We start from the raw sequence: 22308 nt of genomic DNA, 5'->3' as shown, positions 1-22308 counted from the left end.
AAAATGATGCCGGTTCTAAAACAAGTCAAATTAGTCGAAAGAAAATGATGGGAGTCCTAATACGCGTCAAATTAGTCGATATAAAATGAAGACAATTTTAAAACAACCAAAATTAGTTAACAGAAAATGATACCGCTTCTAAAACAGATCAAATTGATCGACAAAAAAACGATGGGGGTCCTAAAACAAGCCAAATTAGTCAACAGAAAATGATGCTGTTTCTCAAACAGATCAAATTGACCGACAAAAAATGATGGGGGTCCTAAGACAGATCCAATTGGTCGATGATAGAAGTCCTATGATAAGGTCCAAATTGTCGACAGAAAATGATGCCGGGTTTAAAACAGGTCAAATTAATCGATAGACAACGATCGGAGTCCTAATACAGGTCAAATTAGTCGATAGAAAATGATGGGCGATTCTAAAACAGCTAAACAGTCAATGACCTGTTAATAGAAAATGATGGGGGTCCTAAGACAGGTCCAACTGATCGACAAAAAATGATGGTGGTTTTAAAACAGGTCAAATTAATTGACAGAAAATGATGGGAGTTCTAATACAAGGTCAAATTAGTCATAGAAAATGATGGGGGTCCTAAGACAGGTCCAATTGGTCGACAGAAAATGATGGGGGTTCTAAGACAGATCTAATTGATCGACAGAAAATGATGCCGGGTCTAAAACAGGTCAAATTAGCCGACAGACAAGGATGGGAGTCCTAATACAGGTCAAATTAGTCGATAGAGAATGATGGGGGTCCTAAAACAGGGGGTCGACGAAAAAAAAGTCACAGAAGTGCTAAGATGAGGTCCAAATTGTCGACAGAAAATGATGCCGTTTCTAGAAGATGCCAAATTAGTTGACAGAAAATGATGCCGGTTCTAAAAAAGGTCAAAATAGTTGAAAGAAAATGATGGGAGTCCCAATACAGGTCAAATTAGTCGACAGAAAATGAAGACAATTTCAAAACAGCCCAAATTAGTCAACAGAAAATGATGCTGGTTCTAAAACAGGTCAAACTAGTCCACAGAAAATGATGGGAGTCCCAATACAGATCAAATTAGTCGATATAAAATAAAGGCAGTTCTAAAACACTTCAAATTAGTCAACATAAAATGACGCCGGTTCTAAAACAGGTCAAATTAGTCGAAAGAAAATGATACGAGTCCAAATTCAGGTCAAATTAGTCGATAGAAAATGAAGGCAATTCTAAAACAGCCCAAATTAGTCAACAGAAAATGATGCCGGTTCTACAACAGGTCAAATTAGTCGATAGAAAATGATGGATGATTCTAAAACAGAAAATGTGGGGGGTCCTAACACAAGCGGTTAGTCCTAAGACATTCCATTCTAGATGTTAGAAAATGTTTTGTTAAATTTGGACGCGAAATTAGTCAACAGAAAATGATGTCGGTTCTAAAACAGGTCAAATTGATCAACAAAAAATTATAGGGTTCCTAAGACAGCTCCAAATTAGTCGACAGAAAATGATGGGGGTCCAAATACAGGTCCAAATGGTAAAGAGAAAATGATGCCGGTTCTAAAACAAGTCAAATTAGTCGAAAGAAAATGATGGGAGTCCTAATACAGGTCAAATTAATCGATATAAAATGAAGACAATTCTAAAACAGCCCAAATTAATCAACAGAAAATGGTACCGTTTCTAAAAGAGATCAAATTGATCGACAAAAAATGATGGGGGTCCTAAGACAAATCCAATTGGTCGACAGAAAATGATGCCGGGTATAAAACAGGTCAAATTAGTCGATAGAAAATGATGGGTGATTTTAAAACAGCTAAACGGTCAATGACCTGTCAATAGAAAATGATGTGGGTCCTAAGACAGATCCAATTGATCGACAAAAAATGATGCTGGTTTTAAAACAGGTCAAATTAATTGACATAAAATGACGGGAGTTCTAATACAGGTCAAATTAGTCTAATAGAAAATGATGGGAGTCCTAAGACAGGTGGTCCACAAAAAAAAGTGATAGAAGTCCTAAGATGAGGCCCAAATTGTCGACAGAAAATGATGCCGTTTCTAGAAGACGCCAAATTAGTTGACAGAAAATGATGCTGGTTTTAAAACAAGTCAAATTAATTGACATAAAATGACAGGAGTTCTAATACAGGTCAAATTAGTCGATAGAAAATGATGGATGATTCTAAAACAGAAAATGAGGGGGGCCCTAACACAAGCGGTTGGTCCTGAGTTGTTAGAAACTGTTTTGTTAAATTTATGAATATTTATTCAGGTTATTTCATCTCTTTTGTTTTTTTTTTTTTTGGAAAGTTAACTTTTATTTATTTTTGTGTTATTGTAAATTTACTTTATGTCCTTTTGGATCTTTTTGTTTCAATTACCATTAAATGTATGTATCATAAAGGGTATCCTGTTGAATAAATAAATAAAATAAATAAATAAATAAATAAATCAATCAATAAGGTCCAAATGGTCGACAGAAAATGATGGCCTTTCTAGACCACGCCAAATTGGTTGACAGAAAATGATGCCGGTTTTAAAACAGGCCAATTTAGTCAAGAAAAAATGATGCCGGTTCCAAAACAGGTCAAATTGAACGACAGAAAATGAAGATAGATCTAAATCAGCCCAAATTAGTCAACAGAAAATGATGCCGTTGCTAAAACAGGTCAAATTGATCGACAAAAAATGATACCGGTTCTAAAACAGGTCAAACTGATTGACAAAAAATTATAGGGTTCCTAAGACAGGTCCAAATGGTCGACAGACAATAATGCCGGTGCTAAAAGAGGCCAAATTAGTCCACAGAAAATGATGGCGCATTCTAAAACAGCTAAACGATCAATGACCTCTCGATAGAAAATGATGGGGTTCTAAAACAGCTCAAATGTGGTCAAACTATTTTAGAACTCCCATTATATAACTACTATTGTACATTCTGAAAGCCGTACTTCATAAATTTTGGACGCTGTATTTATAAACGACGTAGGCTGTATTTTGTGCAATCTCAACATCGCATTTTATAAATTGTTTGAACGCCGTCTTTCTAAATTTTGTACATTCTGAACCTCGTATTTTGTAAATTCTGAACATCATACATTATAAACGCTGCATTTATTTAAATTAATGCATGTGTCTTAGCAAAAATGTTGGTGACGTCACCACAAAATTTTGTGACGGAAAAACTCACTTGAAACATACGCACAGCACTCTTTTTTACTTGCACTCTAACAGACCTCACGTGTATTTCCACTTACAGAATTAAAATTTTCAAAACGATATTTTAGATATATGCATGTATTTTTTATTAATGTATTATTTTTTTTTAACATTGAAAATTAAAAACTGGTCAAAAGTTATTTATATTCCTGTTTCATATCTAGCATGCCATGCAATTTGTTTGTAAGTTGATTCTACTGACATACTGTCGAGTTCAATTTGAAATTTGATGTTAAGAATTTTAAATTCCATGGCCTAGTAGATATAGAACATTAATGAAAGGCCGTTTGTTAGAAAAATTATAAATAAAATTTGATTTTTAGTGACAAGTGTGACGTCACGTTGACGTAAGCGACATCTACAATTCTTCAGTTTGCAGGCTGAAAAATAGAATGTTCTACAATTTTAATTTTTATTTAAAACAATCTGGTTGTCTAGGGTAAAAATCAAGGTGGATTCATAAACTACCAATATAGAAGTAAGTTATTTTAAAACTTAAATTTCATTTACTTTGCAAAATTCATAAACGACAGACGCCAGTTCGCGAGACTTGCAGAAGATGTTAGAGAATACAACTTTTTAGTCACCGAAATACTAAACCCAAAGTCGATCACTTTAAAACAAACACTTCTCCGTAAATTTTTAAAATCCACCGATAACACCAAATTGCGCAACGGAATGCACTTGCAACAACCCAAACCCACAATCTTTTCACAGATTACTCCAACACCCCCGACACCGGCACCATTTTCCCCTTCAACCCTCGTAAATCTGCGATTTTTATCGCTTTCTTCTTCACACACACAAAAACCGCCACCACACCACCCTATAAAATGTAAATTTAACCCACGACCATAACCCACACGTCGCACTCGAGTCCTCCGAATCGATGAAACTGACCTACCCGTCGGCGACATCGACAAGAACAAACATCGCTGCGATATCGAAAAAGCGACAAAACAAAACCCACACCGGAACGATGTAATTGCGGAAACCTTACACAACGTACTAAATTGATTCGTGCCGGCTTCACAGAGACCACGATGTCTTTTTCATGTCGTATCGATTGCGACAATGGTATAAATAACTCACCGATTCATCTGATGTAGTACGCTGCCAGCGAACCACTGGGATACAATTAATCTGAATTTACACTGAGACGGAGTGTTTGGGCGCGTCAATCAAGATTATCCTTATCGAGATCTTATCGATGAGTAATAGTTTCTTGTTGTTTTTGGCCGGGGAGACTTTGTAATTTTGGGGCGATTAAGGCGAGGAAGTGGCGATAAAAGTGCATGGTTGATTCCGAGAAGTGGATTATTTAAATTGGTTAAGTGAAACGTGAATATCACTTTTGTTTTATCTATCAACGTCAGTGTTGTACGTGTATTAGACGTCCATTAATCGATTGTTTTGGAAAAATAAAATATGTATGTATGTGAATGGGGGAATGAGCACTTACCAAAATAACACTTCAATGAAAATGCTGTTGAATTTACCACAAAAATTTTTTCCACAACAAGATATTTCCTGTTATAACACAAAGTCGAGAATAAGTACACGTTGTGATACAAATACAGCGCAAAACAAAATAAATACAGACAGATATTGTTTATGATCTTAACATTAAATACTTAAAACCCGTGTTCTGCTTGTTACCGTAGTAGGTAAAAATTCCGATAAGGATAATTTTGAGTGATTAATAAACCATTTTGCCTTTTAAGTAAGTAAATTCTCTTCATTGTGAAAAAAAATCACACGTACGTATCTAATCTATGATAATTTGATAATGACGATTTATCTTTTACCTTTAAAGGAATTGTAAAAATTATCTTATCAGACAGCAGTAAACTTGAAAATGTCATTTATACTTACGACATGCAATGAGAGAAATACGTGTGACACAAATCAGTAAGTTAAGATCTGATCTTTTCCTAACGTGGTTCATTGTTTGTGTCGTCATGAAGTTTGAACTGTGTACCATGTCACAGGCAATTTGACGTTAATTTCACAATAAATTATCAAAAATGGGTTTCCCGGAATATTCTTCGATAATTCTATTAAAAAACGTGTACTAGTTAACTACTTTCCTTTTTTCAAATTTGAATTTGATCTGTTAAGTGTGCTAAACACCCATTTACAGTTCGGAACGTTTTATTTTGGTAAACCACAAGACGCTCCAAATTACTCATGCCGTTAACTTTGAAACTATCTACTGTTGATATCAAATGTTAAGGGGACTCGCTAGACGAGGTATAACATTTTTTTGGTTTTTTGTATGAAAAAATGATATTAATACAGACGTATCATACATCAAACTGCAGCTTTTTTCATATTCTAGAGCGCAGAGACCAGTTCAATTAACTAAAAAAATATGGCTGAGAAATATCGTAAAAAAAGCACCATTGTATGTTTTCTTTTCAAGTTTTGTGAGTCATAACCATCATAGAATCGCTTGAAAATTCGCACATGGATAAAACATCACTTTTTACAGGGCGCAGAGTCATTAAATGTTTGTTAGTGGTACAATTTGTTTAAATAATAATGTGTTTATTAAAATCAAAATATACCACAAATTAATGCAAAACACGTCGAATAATTTTAACAGGAATATCAGAGGAAAATTAATGATCTATTGGTTAGCAGAGTTTTTAACAAAAACTAACAATTATTGAAAAAAAATGGGTATCAATTCGACAGAATTTGAGCAGTTAGTTCAGTACTTTGCCGATAGGAGCGCCACTAAAATTTACGGAAGCGACTTTCCAGGTAAAACCCTTATCGCCTGCTCTACCACAAGCTGATTGTTAGAGTTCTCGGCTGATTTTTTTAATTTATGGCAAGGAACTCAGTTTTATAACAAGCCGCCATTGTTAATATATATTTTGCTTTCTTAATTAATAAAACTAATAAACATATTTATAATAATAATAAAAAATATATAAAATACAGCTTTTGTTTAACACGTATAAGTAGCTAAGTGTATCTACTACTTATCCCAGAAAGGAGGTGTTTTAAAAAAGCTCTACGCCTAGTAACTTCTCCCTTCATTGTTTACTCGAAAAAAATGCTCGTATATGTTTTCATTTGCCGAGAGATCATTTTCAAAATATATTTATAATAAAAATATGCAAGTCTTGGTGATGAAAAATGTACTCCTAATAAATTATTAAAGTACATAAAAAAATAGAAACAAATTTTATTTATTTAAAAAAAATCTCTCGAAAAGGCAGGTTCCTCTTTCTTCTTGAATCAATTATTTCGGGCAATAATGCGCCAAAGTAAAATCTGCGAAGTTTATCTGCCATCTTTTTACATATGTTTCTTCGTCTTTATATATTTCTTTTTTATATTTATTCCTTTGGGTGTCCATACAACAAAATAAACTTGTGAAATACCCGTAACAAGCATTTGTCCCTGGACTTGAAAGTAGTAATCATGATTCTTTTTTTAGTTTCAATTCTCTGTCTGTGAATGTACACAATTTGATTATTTTTTTTCTAACCGCTTCTTCGGGAGACAAATCTTGCGATTTTGAAGGGCACTTAATTTCGACTAATGCCCTCCTATCCTCTAGAACCCTGTCTGGACTAGCAGCCAAGTAAGGAAATTGTTTTGAAATAAACAAGCCATACCGTTCAGTTTTTATATTTTTATTTATTTCAAAACACTTGACACCTTTTTCCTCACTTTGCTGTCCATAGTATGTATGACTATTATCTCTAAATGTACTGTACAACAGAGACTCCACAGTTTTAGCTATTGCTGTAGTCGGTCTAAGTTTGTAAATACGTCCAAAATTTGAAGCCGTAACCCTAATTTTTCTTTCTTTTGCCCAAATGTGCCTGTTGCCTAGTGTCTATTTCAATTTGGTCTAAATTCAAAGATAATTTTCTCAAAAAAACCTCTTTGGCTGTCACAAATGTTTCTACATCCATGACAGGATTTTCTAAAAAATATTTAAACCATAATCGCAGTCGGAACCAGCATACATAAATTTTTTTACGACATACTTTTTTACGAATACTTTGTCTAAGACGAGCTTGTTTTATAGACGAACAATATTTTTTTGTTATTAAACCAAGACCGTTTTAATCACAATATGTTTACTTATCCCCTCTAAAAAATTGATGACGTCACCTCAAAATTTTGTTGAATAAATCCTATCTAAATTGTATAAAATATGATGAGTCTCTTCTTGTGATTTATCATTCCATTCATGTTTTTTGGATTTGCATATACAGGATGACCCCAAAAATTAATGAATGCGTAAATTTATTTTATTGATTTAATCAGGAACTACAGAACCCAATGCTTTGAAATCTTGCAAATGTTTTAAGGTTATAAAGAGCATAACAAATTTTTAGTCAAAATATGTTTGCGTATCCCCTCCAAAAAATTGATGACGTCAGCTCAAAAGTTTGCCGTATAATCCTATTTAAAGTTTACAAAATATGATGAGTCTCTTCTTGTAATTTATCATTCCATTCATATTTTTTGGATTCGGAATACAGGGTGACTCAAAAAATTTAATGAATGCGCAAATTTATTTTATTGATTTAATCAGGAACTACAAAACCGAATGCTTTGAAATCTAATGTCAAAAAAAACATAATAGGCATGCAGTCGTCACGTTTCCGATAGCGAGGGAAGTACTGTCTAAACTCTTTAGATCAATTTTTTTGATTTTCCAATTTTTCCATTTCTCAATTTTTTAATGTTTCAGTTTGGGATTTTTTCACTGTTTCGATTCTTTAATTTTCCTTCCATTTTTAGGTTTTTCAATATTTCAGCTTTGGAATTTTGCAATATTTCGTTTCTTCAATTTTTCAAATTTTTGATATTGTGTTTTCTCGGTTTTTAAATTTTTCGATATTTTAATTTTTCAGCTTTTAAAGTTTTAGGTTTTTAGATTTCTCACTATCTCGACTTTTCGATTTTTCAGTTCCATGATTTTTCAATTTGTCGAATTTTTAAATTTTAGATTTTTTGTTCTCGATCATTCAATTTTCAGGTTTAGATTTTTTTTGTTGTTCAATTCTTGGATTTTTAAAATTTTTGTTTTTTAAATTTTCCAAATTTATCAACTTACTGGGATTTCAATGTTTTGATTTTTTGATTGTTCAATTTCTCGATTTTTTGAATTTTTAGTTGATACGATTTTTTTTTCAATTTATTAACTTTACGATATTTCAGTTTTACGATTTTTAATTTTTTTATTTTTCAGTTTTCAATTTTTGACGTTTCTAAATTTTTCGATTTTTCAATTTTTCGATTAACTGATTTTTTGATTTTCCCATTTCTCTATTTCTTGATTTTTCAATTCTCTCTTCAATTGTGATTTTTCAATTTTTCGATTTTTCGATTTCTGGATTTTTCAATGTTTCAGTTTTGGATTTTTTCACTTTTCCGATTCTTCAATTTTCTTTCCATTTTTCAGTTTTTCAAGATTTCAGTTTTGAATTTTTTCACTTTTTCGATTTTTCAATTTTCCTGCCATTTTTCAGTTTTTCAATAGTTCAGTTCTGAGATTTTGCAATGTTTTGGTTCTTCCATTTTTCCATTTTTTGATGTTTCGATTTCTCGGTTTTTCAATTTTTCGATAGGTATATAGTTTTTAAGTTCTAGATTTTCCGTTAATTTTATTGTTTTCCTTGATGTTTTGATTTCTCGATTATTCGATTTTTCAAGTTCTCGGTTTAGATTTTTTGGTTTTCCAATTCTTCGATTTTTAAATTGTTTAATTTTTAGATTGTTCAATTTCTCGATTTATAGATTTTTCAATTTTTCGGTTTACCGATTTTTTTCATTTAAAATGTTTTGTTTGAATAATATAATAATTATCCCGAATATTAAAATTAATATGTCAAAAGAATACGAGAAATGATTATTCTGTGCTGAAGGTATGTTGTGGTCCGCCTGTCATAAGAGACGCTTTTATGACCCACGTCCGGTAGTCGTCTATCCCAGCGCGTCAGGTAGATTTAAAGAATTGCTGGTTGCGTTTAAGGCAACAAATGGCGCCCAATTCAAACTTGTCTCTCGTCTAGCGATCCCCCTTAACCATAATGATTTTTAAACTTTGAAAAAGTTTGACATTTCCGAGGGTTAAAAGTATAAAAAATGTATGTAGTATTCAAAATAAATAGTGATACTTGATTTGTCGCAGGAATTCATCCATGTTACACCGGAAGTCAGTTATACTACTCTATAAAATCTAATAATGTATAGTTATATAGTTACGGTTTCAAAGTTATGTAGACATCAGGATCATTATTAATAGAAATGCTACTTCAAGACATATTTTAACACACAAAAACCATTAATTGCAGATGTTCGGTCGAAGCTTGGCGGTGGGCAAACGGTGAACAGGGACGGACTAGTTTTATGTTATATTATAACTTTGATTTTCAACATTAGACAATTTTGTTTTAGTATTTGGGCTAATGAGTTTCTGACGACCAATAAATAATTTTAAACACAACCCTGAAATTTAAATTTTCATTCAATAATTTTTTTGAATCACGTGTTTGCATAAATCTAAAAAAGATCATTGCAGTGATGTTTACTTGTGTAAAAACTCATCATATTTTGCACATTTTGGGTAGAATTTATTCGGCAAAATTTTGAGATGGCGTTATCATTTTTTTGGGGTTGATAAACATTTTGCTTAAAATTTAGCATGCTTACAATAACTTCAAAACGTCTGCAAGATTTCAAAATTTTCGGTTTTGCAATTCTTGATTTAATCAAGAAAATAAATTGACTCAGTTATTAATTTTTTAGAAACATCCTGTATAAGCAAATCTAAAAAGAAATAATACAGTGATAAATCCCAAGTATAGATTCATCATATTTTGCACATTTAAGATAGGATTTATTCAGCAATATTTTGAGGTGTGGTCATCAATTTTTTAGGAGGGATGAATAAATAAATTTTTGGACAAAAATTTACCATGTTTATGAGAACTTTAAAATATCTCCAAGATTTCAAAGCATTCGGTTTTCCAGATTCAAGATTAAATTGCCAAATGTTGTGTTATAATTTTGACTTTTTTTTCCAAAAATCTGGACGTTTTGGGTAAAAACTCAACACGGTGTCATAAACGACATGTCTAGGACTATGTTATTTTATACGATTTAAAACCCATTTACGATGTACAATTTTGACGATCGGTCTAGTACTTTCGAACAGACGGAAACCGGAGACCTATTTCTTCCTACTCTAAGGGTCATGAAAGGTAGAGAAAACGTAAAAGTAGTTGTCTACGCTCAGGAAGTAAAAATGTGGTTGAAGGTTATTTCGACAGAATTTCCTTCCACGGGAAGGTGGTATTTAAAAAAAATAACCAACGGAAAAAATATATCAGTCCATGCTTAATTTCGATTGTTTATGTTTATACTACATAGAAAGAATGTGACGATTAAGTACATAGTAAACCACTACTTAAGCTACAATAGAGTAAAGCGGTTTGACTAGTATTATAATTCTTATTTTATTATTATTAAATACAGGCGGTCGCAACATTTTTGTATTCTCAAATTTTCGCCAAACTTATTTTAGATTTAATTATTAAAAAAAAAAAAAAAACAAATAACCAAGTCAACCGAACCAGCGACACGCAACTTTCCATATGGGTATAAAATGTGATGATGTAATTTAGATTTTTTTCGGAAAATCTGGGTGCCTAGGGTACAAAATCAAGGCGCAGTTATAAACCACAAATATAGGAGTATATAATATACATATAAAATTTGACAATTATTTTTTTTTAATTTGTTGAGCTGGTGGCTGAAAATTTTTACCATTTTTTTTTCTTTCAAAAAATGCAATAAAAGTAGAGTTAATACTTAAAAAGTAAAGTATAACTAAATACACCGGACTACTTATTATATTTCGACTTGTGGGATATGGTATTTTTCTAGTCAACCGACATTTAATAATCGTTTTTGGTCACGACATTTTCCAAAATTTTAAATTTAAAATTTTCCCCTTTTCTGATCCATTATTCGACAATCTGATTCATAGGTTTTGGATTTTCGGTTTTTAAAATTTTCGATATTGCAGTTTTGGGATTTTTCAATGTTTGGATTCTTCAATTTTTGACTTTTCGATTTTCGTTTTTTACTTTTTCGATTTTTTGATGTCTCAATATTGCAATTTTTCGCGTTTTTAAATTTTAGATTTTTCTATTTCCCAATAATTTTTCGAGTTTTCAATTTTCCAGTTTTTTTATTTTAAATTTTTCAATTTTTTATTTTAAATTTTTTTTGACTTTTTCGATGTTTCCATTTCTCGACTTTCCAGTTTTTCAATATTTCTGTTTTACAGTTTTTCAACTTTTCGATGCTTCAATTTTTCGGTTTTCAATTTTTTCAATATTCAATTTTTCGATTTTTTTGATATTTCGATTTTTCTGATTTCACGACTTCGCGATTTTTCGATCTCCCGATTTTTCACTCGATTCAATTTTTCGTCGATTTTTCAATTTTTCAATTATACGATTCATTTTTTACTTTTGAAATTTTCAATTTTTCGATTTGATGTGTCGATCCCTAGTTTTTTCAATTTTTCGATTCTTTAATTTTCCGATATTTTAATTTTTCAATATTTTAAATTTTAGATTTTTACTTTTTTGACAATTTTTTTTTTTAATTTGTTGAGCTGGTGGCTGAAAATTTTTACCATTTTTTTTCTTTCAAAAAATGCAATAAAAGTAGAGTTAATACTTAAAATGTAAATTATAACTAAATACACCGGACTACTTATTATATTTCGACTTTGTGGGATATGGTATTTTTCTAGTTAACCGACATTTAATAATCGTTTTTGGACACAGCCCACGAAATATTTACACAAAATTTTAAAAAATCGTCTGAAATACACTCAAACAAATCCAGTTGTTTAGAAAAAAAACTGAGTTCGTACCAGTCAGTTAAGATAAAAAAAAAATTACTACAAGTTTTATATGGGCCGATCCTTTGCGTTGTTTCATATCAGTATAAGAGTTTATTATGGATTTTTTTTGCGAAAATCTAGACGCCTAGGGTAAAAAATCAAAATAAATTAATGAATCACAAGTACACAGCATTTACCATGCAAAGTTTTGAGGTGACGTCATCAAATTGTTGGTGGGGAGAATCAAACAAATTTTGGTTAGCGTTTTACCATCCACATATTTGACAACAATAGGTCCGATACAGTCCATCCAACAAATGGCTACTTTTATGTTTTCTCCACATTTTATGATCTCTAAGTACGGAAAAATAGGGCTCAAGTTTCCGTCTGTCCATCTGTCCGTCCGGCGTCTGTATCGATCTTTATTAGAAATTGCCGCACTGATTGATGTCAAATTTCGTTATGTATATTAGGAATACCATGTAGATGGTAAAACGCTAACCAAAATTTGTCTGATCATCACTACCAACAATAGAATGACGTCATCTTCAAATTTTACGCTCGTAAAAATATTTAAATTTTATAAAATAACGTACTCCTCCACTTGTAGTTTATAAATCCGTGTTGAATTTGTACCTTAGATAACCAAATAGAAAAAAAAAAAATCAAAATTGTATAACAATTTTTCGAACTTTCGATTTTTGATTTTTCGATTTTCAAATTTTCGATTATGTACTCAATTTTTCGATATTTCAGTTTGAGGATTTCTCAATTTTTGAATTTCTCGAGTTTTCAAATTTTCGGCTTCTCGATTTTTAATTTTTGGATTTTTCAATTTTTGGCGTTTCTAAATTTTTAATTTTTTGATTTCTCATTTCTCGATTTCTTGATTTTTTAGTTTTTCAATTCTTCAACTTTTCGATGTTTTTATTACTTACGTAATGTCTGGAACTATTGGACTGACTGTTAATTTTACACATCTTTTAGGAGTATCATGTAGATGGTAAAAGACTAACCAAAATTTGCCTTGGCATCCTCACTAACACGATTTAATGACGTCATCTCAAAATTTTGCATAGTAAATTTCTTAAAATAACATACTTTTACACTTCTGCTTTATGAATCCGCCTTTATGTTTTGCCATGGACAACCAGGTTTTTTAAATTTTAACAGTGTACTTTACGTACCACCGACTCCGTACTTTGTGAATTCTGACGACGTACTTTTTAAATTCTGAACTGCCTAATAGACCATGAGCGGTTTTTTTAATATAATATATTTCTTACTAAAATTCGTCACTTCCCAAAAACTATAATAAACAACAAAGTTTGTTTTTTTGGTTACTGTGTTTATGGTAATGTATATTCTGGGTAGGTTAATGTGAGCTTCTCCATATTTCATTAATTTTTATTGACGTTAAACTGATCTAAAGTTGTTTAAACAGGATTTCCCTTGTACGTGAATTCAAACATTTAAACCGACAAAGATGGGATTCGAACCCACGCGCGTAGAGCTCAAGTTCGATGCTGAGGCGTCCACTGACAGGTCGTTATGCGTCTATTTTGGTAGAGTAATTATGACAAAAATCAAGGCGGGTTGATGAAACACAAGTACAGAAGGATGTTGTTTTACATAATTTCAATAGTATTTCCTAGGCGTACAACTTTGGTTAATTTTTTTTCTGTTAGTACTGAATTAGTTAGTATTATTTATTACATATACGTATAATTAACATTAAATAAATTTTATAAACTATATATGTAGTTTTTTATTATTTACCACCAAACCGATTTAATGCTACTGAAACAAGTGCACAATTAAACAATATGTGCTAACTCATCCAAGTAGTTAACACAATGAACTTATTGTTACTGATTGTAATCTCTTGAGTTTCAGATTGACAATACACTTACGCGAACTCTTATATAAGTTATTTGTGAGTGGGAAAAACATATCACTGTCACCTATTACGAAACTAATTGCTAGGATATTTGTCACTTGTCAGATGGCCTTTTCCAATAATGGTAAAAGCAACGATTAGTGGGAAAATCTATCACTAACTGTCCCATTAATTAGAAAATAGCTTATTTCTTCTCACATCAAATGAGCAGGATAAATGTTCCTATAAGCCGAACAGATCTTTTTACCTACATTTCAAAAGTTCAGAAAAAATGCTTTTGTATTCGAGATAAAATTGGAGACATTTCTGATTTAGTCCCATTATAAGTTATTAGCCTACAAATTCATTAACCTGGTTTTAGATAGATAACCTTCACCATTTTTAAGATCTGTATCTAAATCATCTCATTCTATTTCAACAAAATAAACATTGTTTCTGTATTAATGAGGTTAGAGCAATACAAACTCGTGCAGAAATATCTATGTTTTTGACTAAAACAGCCTAACATATTTTATAAGGTTTTGTTTAACTTTTTTTCGTAATACAATAACTCCACTCTGTAACCATTAATAAACCGAACATAGCCCAAAATCAATTACCGATTCCCTCAACCCCTCCACGCTTCCACCACAAAAACGATCATTATAAAACAATCACCCAAACTTCATTAAACCAACCCAACCCCACCCATCAGCACACGGTTTTTACATTCGCCACCACATGTTACCTCTCCTAATCCCCAAATCCGAAGCTAACTGTTTCTGCTAAAATCCTCCGTTTAAAATGCACAGCTCGTCCTCCGCCCACTTTTCCGCCAAATTCGACCCATCCCTCTTCAATTAAAACCCACAACGCACGAAAACAATCCATTAGGCATTTCGGTCATCAAACTGCATCGTTACGCACGCCACTGGGTCAGACACCTGGTGGGAGGGCCGTTGACACCGGCGTCTTTTGCCGCTGCTCCACTGACCTTGACTCGGTGCAACTCTTCCGGGCGCGCCCGGAGCAGTTCCGATCAATTCCGGTACGTTGACATTATTGTAATTTTGGCGGTAAGTGGGATAACCGGTGCGGCCCCCGCGCGCCGGGTGTGGCCGGCGCCTCTGTGCGAACCAGTGGCGTAACAACCATCAGATTTATCGTCGACAAAAAAATAGAAAATAATGTTTTTGTTATTGTAAGTCACATTAAAAAGAAAAAAACCACAAGGGGAACTGAAAATTAATGGCTTGTTTATAGTTGCTATTGTATTCTGAGACTACAATTTACTGTGGCACAATACATATATTACGATATAACCATATACAACGTGTCTTCTCGAATTTCTTTATGTCACTTATGTCAGTCCAACTTTTTTGGTTGGTAACGACCCCCACTCTTTGTTGCGCCACTGGCGGTGTTGGCAGAGTACCAAAGTTCTGCGAGATCGATCTTGTTTTCGCGGAGGCGAACTTGTGGTAGTTTTGCTAAGAGTTGCTTTCGATTGGTTAATGCGTCACTGTGCCATAATTAAACTTCCGTTTGAGATGGGCATGGGCGGAGAAGAGGAGGGGGGCAATGACATTTGGAGTGATTAAGTCGTGATTGAAGATGGACGACAGATTAGGCAGTTATTGAGGACTGTTGGTTTTAGACGCTTCGTTAAAATTTTCCACTTCATGTGCGTCAAATCGCGAAAGCTTATGACTGCAAACAATAACACATAAGTTGTACCTTTGTTCAAATATGACATTTCCTGTAGGCTTTAAATAGTGTGTAATGATAATCGTAAAGTTTATTTGCGGATGGTCAACAAAGAAAGACTAATGACAAATCCAGTCAACGTTATTATGTTACTTTTGATTTCATGATTAATAAATGCGTAAGTTTTAATTCATAGTTCGACGACAACGTTTGTACTTTATGGTTTAAATCTAGAATTAATATCAAACTTGCGTGGCTAAATTCTAATATTGATTCTTGACAGATATCCGATACAGATAACGAATAAAGTTTACAGTGTGTAGGTATTCATAAAATATGTATGTTCAATCAGTTGTATTTTTATTTTTCGAGCTTAATAGCTCAAGAAATATTGTAATCGCTTCCGTCGAGCAACTGGCTACATTTTTGAAATCACAATTTTTCAATTTTTGGCGTTTTTAATCGATTTTTGGTTTTTTGATTTTCCCATTTTTCGATTTGTCGATCTTCAATTTTTCAATTGTTCAATTTTTTATGTTTTTGATTTTAGAATTTGCCAATTTTTCGACTTTTCGATCTCTGAATATTGCAGTTTTTCGATATTACAATTTTATAATTTTTCAATATTTTCGTTTTTAAATGTTAAGACTTTTTCGATGTTTCGATTTCTCGAATTTTCGACCTCTCAGTTTTCCAATCTTTCGATTTTTAAAATTTTGAATTTTTCAATTTTCAGTTTTTCGATATTCCTTCTTTTTCAATTATTTGATTTCTCGACATTTCACTGTTTCGATTATTCAGTTTCCTTATTTCTTTACGTTTAAATTTTTCAATTTTGGGATATTTCGATTTTCCAATTTTTCGACATCTCAGTTTTCGAAATTTTCAGTTTTTTTAATTCAACAATTTTTTGACTTTTCAATTTCTCGATTTTTAAACTGTAGATTTTTCAATTTCTCAATTTCTAGTTTTTTTAATTTTTAGATTTTTTATTTTTAAAATTTACATTTCGATTTTGCCATTTTTAGATTTTTTTTGATGTTTGATTCCAACTTTTCCTTTTTAAATATTCCAATTTTTCGACATCTCGCTTTTCGATTTTCCAATTAAGTAATTATTTAACATTTCAATTTTTAAAATTTTTCAATTACTAGATTTGTTATTTTTTGACTTTTTAATATTAAATTTCTTTCGATCTTTCAATTTTTCGATTTTTAAAATTTTTAATTTTTCGATGTTTCAAATTTTCGATTTTTAAAATTTAAAGTTGTGTTACAAGGTAAGACTCAACTTTACGATCACATATTTGGTATAACAGAATACACCTGACTGTAAATACAACGAATCGTTATATAAAATAGCAATTTTTTCGATATTGCAGTTTTGGGATTTTTCAATATTTCGATTCTTCAATTTTTGACTTTTCGATTTCTCGTTTTTTATTTTTTCGGTTTCTTGATGTCTCAATATTGTAATTTTTCGAGTTTTTCAATTTTAGATTTTTCTATTTCCCAATAATTTATCGATTTTTCAGTTATTCGATTTAAAAAAATATATCTTTTTTTAATTTTTGATGTTTCGATTTCTCGACTTTCCAATTTTTCAATTTTTCAATTTTTGTTGTTCCTAAATTTTTTATTTTCCCATTTTTTTGATTTCTGGACTTCCCCATTTTTCGATCTTCACGTTTTCAATTCTTCAATTTTTCAGGTTTTTGATTTTGCGACTTTTCGATCTCCCGATTTTTCACTTTTTTCATTAAATTTTTCGCCGATTTTTCTTTTTTTCGATATTACAGTTTCGGAATTTTTCAGTAATAAAAAATCTTTTCAGTTACTGAAAAATCGAAAAATTATTAAGAAATAGAAAAATCTAAAATTTAAAAACTCCAAAACAATTATAATGCAATTCATTTTTTACTTTTGAATTTTTCAATTTTTCTATTTTTTCATGTGTCGAGTTCTCGTTTCTTTAATTTTTCGATATTTTAAACTTGAGATTTTTCACTTTTTTGGTGTTTCAATTTTTCGATCTTCTGACTTTTCCACATTTCAATTTCGAATTCTTCGGTTTTTTAACTTTCGATTCATCAATTTTTCAATTTTTCGATGCTGCAGTTTTAGGGTTTTTCAATTTTTTGATATTTTGAATTTAAAATTTTTCATTTCATCAGTTTTTTGATTTTTCCAATTTTTATTTCGATTGCTTACTTTTTTATGTTTCAATATCTCGATTTTTCGACTTCTACGTTTCTCAATTTTTTAATTTTTCGATTTTTAGTTCTTCGATTTGTGTTTCAATTTTTCGAATTTCTAAATTTTAGAGACTTTGTTTTTTGATGTTTCGATTTCTCGAATTTTCGGCCTCTCAGTTTCCAATCTTTCGAATTTTAAAATTTTGGATTTTTCGATTTTTCAATTTTCAGTTTCTCGATTTTCCTTCTTTTTGATTTCTCGACATTTCGATGTTCGGATTATTCAGTTTCCTTATTTTTTTTTTCAATTTTGGGATATTTCGATTTCCCAATTTTTCGACTTTTAATTTTTTGAAATTTTAATTTTCGATTTTGCCATTTTTAGATTTTTTGATGTTTGATTCCAATTTTTCATTTATATTTATTTCATTTATATATATATTCCAATTTGTAGATTTTTCGACATCCGGGATTTCGATTTTTAAAATTTTTCGGTTTTTCAATTTTTCAAGTTTTCGATTTTCCAATTTTTCACCATTTCATGTCTGAGAATTTAAAATTTTTCAATTTCTGAATTTGTAATTTTTTAACTTTTTAATTTTAAATTTCTTTCGATCTTTCGATTTTTCGATCTCCCGATTTATCAATTTTTGGATATTTTGATGTGTCGATTTCTCGTTTTTTCAATTTTTCGATATTTTAATTTTTCAATATTTTAAATTTCAGATTTTTCACTCTTTTGGTGTGACACTTTCGAGATTCCGATTTTTCGAATTTCGGTTTCGAATTTTTCGGGTTTTCAATTTTCTACTAATCAATTTTTCAATTTTTCGATACTGCAGTTTTAGGATTTTTCAATTTTTCGATATTTTAAATTTAAAATTTTTGAGTTTTTTTTTAGTTCTCTTGTTTTCAATTTTTCGAATTTTTAATTCGATTTTTCAGGTTTTTTGTTTCAAATTTCTCAATTTTTCAGTTTTTCGATTCCACGATGTTTCGACTTCTCCATTTTTTGTTTTTTTTAAATTTTAGATTTTTTGATTTGTCAATTTATATTTTTTATTTTTTAGTTTTTCAATTTTTTAAAATATTTACATTTCCGATTTTAGCATTTTTAGATTTTTTTCATATTAGATTCTAATTTTTGATTTTTTAAATATTCCGATTTTTCGATATCTCGGTTTTCGATTTTTAAAATTTTTCGGCTTTTCAACTTTTCAAATTTTTGATTTGTAATTTTTTTACTTTTTAATTTTAAATTTCTTTCGATCTTTCGATTCTTCGGTTTTTCAATGTTATATAAATCTGACTGTAAATACAACAAATCATTATATAAAATAGCAAATATTGCGCACTTTGAGACTTTCAAATCCTGGTGGAAAGTCTTATACCCAAAAATCGGACCATTTGATTGAATTCACACCCAGCTGTGTTCAAGTCGTCTCACGCCATATACATAGTTAAATTTTTATGACAAAATATATGGTTCTGTTGTATAACAGCAGTGTTATAATCTCAAACATTGATAACTTAAACAAGCTTGTGTGCTTTTCGTATTGTTTACATTTATATAGGATGAAAGTCAAACACATATTTATTGTGAATCATAAATAGAGACGCATTAGAGGTTGAGAAGTATAGAATATTTTCTGATTTTATTGAAGGACGAAAACCCGGCGCATCCACCAAATTTCCACAACGTATATATTTATAAAATTTTAATTAAATTAATGTAATTAATGTGAGACGAGATTCTGGCGAATAATAATTGACAGTGTAATGAACCTCGCGTCGGAGCACGTCATGACAAAAATTATATATATATAAAAAAATAATAAATAAAAATTAACATGTCCTGCTAGGATTTTGGGATGATTATAAATAACGTTGAGGCTATAATCGATATACATTTATTCCCACCAAAAAATATTACATAAATCCCTGATATCCAAATAATATTGATCCTGTTTCGGAGGGAAGTCCTCTCCAAATGCTTTCACAATCTTCCAAGTTATTTTTACCCACAGCAAAAAACAAGTAAAATTAAGTGAAAACACTACCTACTCTGACAACAGACGAATCATTTATGCATCAATCTTAATTTCCTGTTTCGAATGTGCTAACTTTAACTTAAAATTTTTCTAAAAATACACCTTTGAAAATTTAAACGAGACAGTGCAAATTTGAGACGTAACCGAAAACGACGTGGGAGGAAAACGAACTTGATATTTAACGTGAGGTCCTCTTTGTGGATGTGCGATTACGAAGAGGTTATCCGAGGCCACGAAAGCCGCTAGTTAGTCAGACTGGTGTATTATTAACTCAGATTTGCATTGACTGATTTAAAGCTTTCCCCTGTACTTCAAAGCGCTTCGTAAGCCGGCATTCCCACTTTTGGGTCCGCTTTTTATCTGACAAACTCGCAAGTTTGTTTTCCTTCGTCTCTAGTTTCCCATGCATGATTTGATGTCTATATGATGCAAATGTGGCCCGTCATGAACTTTTCCCATTTTAACGTGAAAACATGTTGACTTTATAATGTCCGCTAAAGTTCGAACAAGGTGTTCAAATTTTTACAATTCACCTGTGACAAAATATTTATTTACATTTAAATTTTAATTAACGAGACTTTGCTACTTTTTTCGTATATTTTTGTATTTATTCAAAGTAAATGTCAGCATAAAATTAAAAATGGATTTCTTTTATATCTTTGTTTTTCAAAGCTTTTGTACTGTATTTACGAGCTGCTTTAGCCCTAAATTTGGTTTTAAATTTAGTGTACACCAGAGCTTTTTAAGTTTATAAACCTTTAAATTTAAATGATCAAATTTGTTTGCTGTAGTTCTCAATAACTCTAAAAAAATCATCTTTGTGTCTTTTTAAAGTAATATGAAAGAATCTTGCAGGTCCCTTATGTATTGTTTTTAAAGCAGTTTCAAAAAATTCTGGGACCCTGTGTCAGGTCAGGTTAGCTCAGGTCAGGTCAGATTTTTTATAAATAGTAAAAGAATGTCGGGCTCCGCAGTCTTTTTTTCCAAAATACGAAAGAATCTTGCGCGCTTCTTGTGTCTTTTTTTTGTCACGAAAGTAACAAAATCTTGAAAGCCCCTTGTGTTTTTTTAAAGGAAGTAAAATAATCTCAAGGTCCTTGGAATCTTCAGTGTATCATTTAACAAAATGTGAAAGAATTGTGAGGACTACTTGTGTCTTTTTTTTTTAATGAAGTTAAAAAAGCTTTGGACCCCTACTTTTTTAAGTTTATGAAAGTGAAAGCATCTTGAATATCCCTGGTGCATTTTTTAAGAATGTGAAAAATCTCTAGTGTCTCTTTTTATAAAATGCGAAAGAATCTCTTGAGGACCCCTTGTGTTTTTTTTTCAAGAGAGTAAAAGAATCTCGGGGTCATTTCTGTCATTATTTTTACAGAATGTGAAAGAATTTCGGACCCGTGCTGTATTTATTTTTACGAAAGTGAAAAAATGTTAGAGCTCCTAGTGTTTTTTTTTTGTTTAAGAAAGTGGAAGAATTTTGGGGACTCCTTGTGTGTCTCCTTTTTTTCAGGAATGTGAAAGAATCTCGGAAACTCTAGTGTCTTTTTTTCTAGAATATGAAAGAATCTTGAAAAACGCTTGTGTATGTTTTTGACGAAACTGAAATAATTTTGAGGAATTCTTGGGTTTTTTTTTACGAAAGTAAGAGAATACCGAAACACCTGTTTTTTTTTTTAACAAAGTGAAAGAATGTCGGTGACCTTTGTCTTTTTTAAAGAATGTGAAAGAATTTCGGTGTTCGTAATATAATTTTTATAGGATGTAAAATAATCTTGACCTCTTGTGGTTTTTTAAGAATGTGAAGAAATCTCAAGATCCCTAGAATCTTTATTTTTATAGAATGTGAAAGAATTCCGGGGCCTCACTGTGTTTTTTTACAAAATGTGAAATAATCTTGAGGACCACTTGTGTCTTTTTTTTACAAAGTTAAAGAATTTCTGGACCCCTAATGTATTTATTTATAAGAAAGTGAAAGAATCTCGGAGGTCGTAGTGTTTTTTTTTTAAATATAGAATGTGAAAGAATCTTGGCGACCGTTGTCACTTTTTTTTAGAAAATGAAAGAATATCGGGTACTTTGTGTGTCTTTGATTTAAAGGGCATGAAAGAATCTTGGAAGCTCTTTACGTTTTGTTTGTGAAAGAGTTTGAAACAATCTTGAGGGTCTCTTGGGTCTGTTTTTTAAGAATGTGAAAGAATCTTGAATACCCCTGGTGCATTTTTTTTTAAGAAAGTGAAAGATTCTCTGAGTCATTTTTTTTAAGAATGTGAAAAATCTCTGGTTCCCTAGTGTCTCTTTTATAATATGTGATAGAATGTTGAGAACTCTGTGTTTTTTGAAGAAAGTGAAAGAATTTCGGAATTCCGAATTTCTTTTT

General features: G+C 31.2%; 1 protein-coding gene across 12 annotated transcripts in view; it reads right to left on the bottom strand.

The window, feature by feature from the left end:
• Positions 1-22308, bottom strand: part of LOC135127866 (F-actin-monooxygenase Mical) — a 150079-nt gene that overhangs the window by 75268 nt on the left and 52503 nt on the right. Inside the window, exon 1 of one of the 12 annotated variants that reach the window (XM_064054519.1) lies at positions 4294-4384. The exons of the other annotated variants lie outside the window; for them this stretch is intronic. The gene's annotated coding sequence lies outside the window, so the exon portion shown is untranslated. Of the gene's footprint in view, positions 1-4293; positions 4385-22308 lie in introns of those variants that run through there. 12 annotated transcript variants of the gene reach the window in all.

The sequence above is a fragment of the Zophobas morio genome, unplaced genomic scaffold (assembly GCF_036711695.1).
Source record: "Zophobas morio isolate AGI-343-1 ecotype UQ-CSIRO unplaced genomic scaffold, CSIRO_AGI_Zmor_V1 ptg000012l, whole genome shotgun sequence".
Taxonomy (NCBI): Eukaryota; Metazoa; Arthropoda; class Insecta; order Coleoptera; family Tenebrionidae; genus Zophobas; species Zophobas morio.
Note: the sequence above shows the minus strand (reverse complement) of the source record. Positions and strands in the feature narration are given on the sequence as shown.